The sequence below is a fragment of the Pinus tabuliformis genome, chromosome X (genome assembly GCF_031772625.1).
Source record: "Pinus tabuliformis cultivar Carrire ecotype Pingquan chromosome X, CPIR1, whole genome shotgun sequence".
Lineage (NCBI taxonomy): Eukaryota > Viridiplantae > Streptophyta > Pinopsida > Pinales > Pinaceae > Pinus > Pinus tabuliformis.
Window position 1 is genome coordinate 1,691,254,277 of NC_142308.1, and position 6,668 is coordinate 1,691,260,944.

Below are 6,668 nucleotides of genomic sequence, written 5' to 3' on the forward strand. Positions count from 1 at the left end.
ATTAAATCTAATATCTAACTATTTCTGCATTTGCTCCTTAATGTTGCAAGCATTCAGTATTTTCCTGGGAGAGTCGGCTGACTGTCTTCCGCTTTTGGTTGAACTAAGCAAACAAAAATGGTAAGAGTTGGCACCATCTTTTCAGCAACATCGATGATATACTCGAGAGTCATCTTCTGACTATGTGGAATTACTGCATATGCCTAGTAATAATCCAAGTTCAACTTGGTTAGCCTTGAATTGCTTCTGCCTTTTTCTCTAGATTTCTGTTTCCAGTTTGTTCTTTACCATTGCTTTCTTGCATTTTTCGGGTTTTACAAATGACTGAGCAGTTAGAGGCTTTGCTTTTTGAGAAAATTTTCTCAGTGATGCGCGATTAACGCTAGGCACTAATCGCACATCGGAAACTGCCTTCGTTCTTTGATCCGGGCTTCTCTGATGCGTTTTTCGCTTTTAGTGCCTTTTTCTTCACCGGGTATAAGCTTCAAAATTTGTAAAAATAACGCTTTCATGAGCTCTTGACCTTGAGCGTTAAACTGCTTATTGATATCAGCATCGTTCAATACTCATTCAACCATGGATGTAAATGAAAGATCTGTAATGGATGGCTCAGTAGTGTTTTGTGAATCTGCAACTCTGTCGTATGCGGGTGCCTTTTCTCTATCTTTGAGCATCAGAGTTTTACCCTTTTTCCTCATAGTTTCTTGCAGTTCACAAGTGAGGAAAGAGTAATGATAATAAAAATCGACAGGAAAGCTTTAAGCTCTATGGATGTACAAAAACATGTCACCTGACGTGAACTGACTCTTCGAACAACGTAAAACCATATTTCCTAACAACTGGCATATAATTTATTAATTATCATTAAAACGTGTATCGAGTTTTTGGTTTACGGAAAACTTTTCTTGAATATTGAGCCAAGGAAATTTGCGATGGAATGTTTCTGCGAACTACATTGCAGTATCGTATTTCATTGTATCGCATTATCGCAATTTCATCGTCCTGTGCTATCGCAAGTTTGGTTGATCACACTATCGCAAGATCGCGGATCGCAGTATCGCAAAATCGCAGATTGTTGTAATCGTTAAATCGTTATGTGTTTTTCATGCAATTTTGTGATATGCGATATCGCATATCGCATATCGGTGATTTTTTTAAGGTTTTCCAACATGAGCGTTTCTTAATGAATGCGATGCGATGGAGTTTGCGTCGCAATCTCGCAGTTTATCATTTTTACTCAAAAGGAAATGTCCTATCATTCTTTGCGCGATGCGATGTTTCTTAAGGAGTAAAATACATGAGCCTTAATTGGTTTCTTGAATTTTTTCTAAGGGTCCCCACTTACCTAGTGTTATTGCTAATACTAAATAAGGAGGGGGGTTGTTGGTGGCCACAACAGGACTGCACCTTCTGTTGCATCCTCTGTTCCCTGTTCTGCGGTCAAGTCTGGGGCTCCTTTTTCCCATGTCGTGATGGTCCCTGTTTCTTGTGTTGTTACTGCTTGTTCGGTACCCTTGGTCTGTGTTGCGGCAGCCTTGACTGCCTCGTTGAAATCCTTTACCTCCTCGACCAACTGTTCATTGTGCTTCTACTAAGCCAGCAGTTTGGTGGCCTCCTTCTGTTTTTGTACAGCTATCTTATCACATGTCACCGGATCTAGGGTATGCCACTCGGGAGGCCATGAGTTGAGCACAGTGAAAATCGCATCATCAATAGCGATGAATGGTAGTTTGGTCTAGTTTTGCGCCAAATCTTTGCGCACCTTAATATACACATTGTGCATATCTACGTTGAAGTCTACAAACCTCAACAGACTATCATACACTGTGGGGCATAGGCACAACCTTCTTGTTATAGACATTTTTGTGCCTTACAGCATGAAGCATGAAATGTCCATAATCCGAGGGATCCAAAGTCCCTAAACATGTTGTTCCTACCCCTAGAGGAACAAGGTCAGCAAACCACAGTACTGAATATCAGTTCTCCATCTGAAAACACTCAAAAACAAGGCAATTCTGGATCATGTCAACTGCTCCACTTAGCATCTGCGCTGAATGTCAAGTGCTCCACTGTCTACCTGCGCTGAATGTCAACTGCAAAGAAGGCTACCTGCGCTGGGCGAGTTTGGACAAGTGGCACAGTCATTCCTCAAGGTGTCAATGCACAGGAAGCTTCCAAAATGACACTTGGATCAAGGAATTCGACTGGTGATGAGTAAGAGGGTCTAGATCTCCAAGTGGAAGAAAGAACCTCCAAGTGGACTCAAGAACTGAAGAATAACTAAAGTGGGAGAGGACACTAGTCAGCTTCATGCCAGCCTCAAGCTGACTCATCCTTTCTCCAAAACTCCTATATATAGAGCTCTCTCATGAGGTCTAGGGGAGGCTGGAATCTTGTGAATGTAAGGAAGTGCTGTTGGTTTGAGTTTAGAACTATTGGGTGATTTGCTTTGAAGGAGGTGAAGAGGAGATTTCTTTCTGCTGGGAGGTGATGCTGGATTGGGCCTTTTATGGTTGTATCACTTCCTGAACTTTACTTCTTCCATTAATAAAGCATTTGAGGTTCTTCTATATGCATGTGTCTCAATGGTGTATTGTTATACTTGTATATTTGATTTATTCTAATCCTTGAATCAATTATGAATGTATGCTTCTTGTAGTTTCCCTCTCTTGCCATTTTGCAGGATATTGGTGTAGCTGGGCCAGTGAAAGAGCAAGGAGATGGGAGCAAGCAGCAAGGAGAGAAGATTGGATCAACCATTAGCGAAAGACATCGGTTCGTGGATCTCTTTCTCCCCTATTTTACTTTCATAAAGAAGAAATCTTAGATAGCTTTTCTTCGATTGTTGCTGAGGTACTATCACCCTTAGAGTGGGATAGGGTCATTCCGTATTGGATACTTTTCCCAACAACAAATTGGCGACTCCGCTGGGGATTGTATCTTGTTGGTTGTTTGTGTTTTTGCTATTCATTTCATAAACACAGGGAGTACCGAATCGAACTGCATTTGGATCTTTCAAATGCAAAGTAGAGGGCAGCTACTCTAGCTCAGTTTCTGGGCATGTTTATGATTTGAAGAGCTGATCCACAAGGACTCTGAACAGCTCTTAGTGATAGCTTTTCATCCTCCTAATTACCTTTTAGTGTGTACTTGATTGATAGCTTCTGATTTGGCCAAACACTGTGAATTTTTGAGCAATCTGTGACCCGGAAACTAAGAAAAACGAAAGTTTATCTCTTCATTGCAGGCACTGTGAAGGCAGTCTGCATTTCATCGCAGGTCCCGAAGGGGCTACCTGCGCTGAAGGTCAAACTGCCAGTGTACTACCTGCGCTGAACCAGTTTTGCCTAGTGCTACTGGGGTTCCCTCCTGTTTGTTGCCCTGTTTTCATCCTTGTTTTTGCAGCCTGTTATCAGTCAATGTACCTATCTGAAACCAACTTTCCTTGCCACTATTCCGCCTCGGTTGTATAAAGAAACTGTATTTGTTCTTTGTGTATTTCTTATGCCATTTGCAGTTTCCCATAACGAAAGTGAACTAGTCTTGCTGTGACCTCTTAGATCTAGACCTGTGATAAGTGTCGTTTTGATCTTAAGAGTTAGTTTGTTTGCTGTTCATAGCTGATTGAGCTTTTGCTTTCGTCATATGGTTTGAATTTATGTATTTCTAGTGTCGAAACAAGTAAATCTTAATTTTTTTTTTTATTTTGGAGAAAGCTTGTTTGCTTTCACTTGAAATTAAATTCAAAGTTATACAACAGCTTTCTTTTTGTAATACATCAACATTAAGAAAGAGAAAAGAAATACCTGCATTGTGCATGTGCATTTTGACAGCTTGTATGTTGATTTAGGGAAAAGTGCATTAGTGTGTTGTTGTAGGGAAAAGTATCCGACTCGGATGACCCTAACCCACTCTAAGGGTGACAGTTCCTTAGCAACAACTGTAAAACAAACTAATGAAAGTTTACTTCTTTATGAAAGCAAAAGAGAATGGAGGAAGCACTAACCGTTGCCTTGCGCTTAATGTCGAATCCAAACTCCCCTCTTTGGCCGCTTGCTCCTAGCTCTTTGTCCTTCTGCTCGCCCAGCTACAATGAGATCCTACACAATGACAAAGAAGGAAACTACAAGAGGCATGCAATCATAACTGGTTTATGGATTAGTGTAAACCAAACATGCGATCATCACAATATATAATTGAACAAAAGCACATAGAAGAACCTCAATAGCTTTTATTAATGAAGAAATAAAGGTTCTGAGAGGATTACAACCATTGCAGGCTCCAACCCAGCAACACCTCCCAGCAGAAAGAATTGCTCTTCTTCACCTCTCTCAAACAATCACCCAATAACTCAAGAATGAAACCAACAGCATATCATTACTTTGCACAAAATTCCAGCCTCCTGAGCTCATAGGAGAGAGCTCAATATATAGATGAATTAAGAAAGGATGAGTCAGCTTGTAACTGATGTGTAGCTGCCTTGTGTCCTCTCTCTCTTCAGTTAATCTTTAGTTGATCTTCAGTTCTTGAGTCCACTTGGTGAACCTTGCTTCCACTTGGAGAAACAAAGCCTCTGACTCATCACAAGGCGAAATACCTGATCCAAGTGTCAATTTTGGAAGATTCCAAAGCTATGACTCACTCTGCCACATGTCCAAACTCGCCCAACGCAGGTGGGCTTTGTTCTGCCTGCTTTGCAACGCAGGTACACCATGGAGCAGTTGTGTTTCAGCGCAGAAACCCAGTGGAGCACCTGCTTTGATTTCAGGATTGCTTGTTTTTGAGTGTTTTCAGGTGGAGAACTGATCTAAGAGCTGTTGGTTTGCTGACCTTGTTCCTCTAGGGGTAGGAAAATCATGTTTAGGGAACTTTGGATCCCTTGGATTATGGACAATTCATGCTTGTTGCAGTAAGGCACAAAATTGTCTATAACATGTGTGCTCTATGATCTGTGTGAAAAGATGATGTCTTTCTTTTCCCTCAGTAGTTAAGATTTTCAAAGTTGAAAGATTGAAAAGCTTGCTTATCATCTTAGACTACATTTAGGAAGTTGTATTATACATCTCGTGGTGATCCATAAAGGCAAACTGCTAAACAAGATCAACCTTAAAATAAATTGAATTTACATAACAACGCATTGAAACATAATGCAAACACATAGAGGTCTAAGCTAGAGACGTGTTCCGACGTCGTTAAACGTGATATCTTAGCGTTGAGTGGTTGGGTGATTCCTCCACGGTGAAGCGATAAGTATCAATACGGACTTGTGCTCCCACGTACCGTTGCGTATATATTGGGAGACCCCTATAGGAACAAAGCCTTTATCCATAGGAAGTCGTGTCAGCCACCTTACTGATCGCAATGCAGTGAACACAGCATTCACGAAGATCGACCACCCGTACCGTAAAACGTATTCTGTGGTTTTGCGAAAAGTTTGGCACACCCTCTGCCTAGATCTCCAGAGCAGTTTCTTTTGGCCTTTTTCAAACTCTATAACTGAAAAAGTCCATCTGAGCATTTGTCACTTCGGGCTCGTTAAAACATCGAAGGAGACTAGAGCCATCTTTAGCTTTTTCTCGACTCTTAAAAAGTGAAAAAGAAAGTTGTGTCTAAAAGCGTCGTTATAAAATTTATTTTAAACGGAACATAATCACCTCTTATTCCTGCGTTGATCTGTAGGTTGAGAAAATGGAATGCCCCAACCAAGGAATTCCACATGATGGAAATCCTAGTCCTTTCTCCTCTTGGGGAGAAGTTGGTGCGCCCCACATGGCCACATTGTCGCTTCCAAGACTGACAATTGGCCTGCCAATTTGGCTATTGTCAACCAATGTAGTTCAGAACACCATGGTTCCTGAACAGTCGAGTCAACAGTTAGATCAGTCTAGAGCTGCCCACCAGCCTTCTACTTCCTATAACTCTTCCTCCAATCCTTCATCTTCGCAAGGTAGAGCCGGCAAAAGCCAAGCTCCCATGGAGAAGAAGGAGAAGAAAAAGAGAGAGAAGAAGAAGAAGGAGCCTAAGGCGACTGGGGGCAAGCAAAAGACATCTGACAAAAATACACACACAGCACAGACCGGGCCTAAATCGCCATGTGTCATATGTAGAGGAGACCATTTCCATAGAGATTGTCCCTGTATTCCCCGGATACTAAGGGACTGGTCCCCTCATTTGCACAATTCGGGAGCATCAACCTCTGATAGCCATGTTGAATGCTTACCGTCAACCAGCGAAAGTGAAGGTTCAAGACAAAGAGGGGGAGCAAGATCCCCCTGCAGACTGTGTGAAGGCGATCACGCCATCCACCGTTGTCCCTTCTTAGACGAAGCGAAGAGAGTTTTGGAAGATCGTCCGGTTTCACCGTTGAGACTTCCTCTTGGATACAAAAAACTCGTGCCAAGTCCTTTGTTGGTTGAGAATACAGCTGGCCCACTCAAGTGGTCAGATGAAGCGTCAGTCATTGAAAATGAACCTACTGAATCCAGACCGGACGAAAGTCCAAAGGTCGAAATGGCAGTTGACCCGGTTCTTCCTTCAGAAGTTTCATCGTCAAATGACACCGTCACTAAAGATTCATCTTCAAATGACACCCTCACCGAAGAGAATAAGGATGAAACCATCCAGATTCTTTTCATCAACGCAGACTCTGATGAGCATCAGGGCAATGC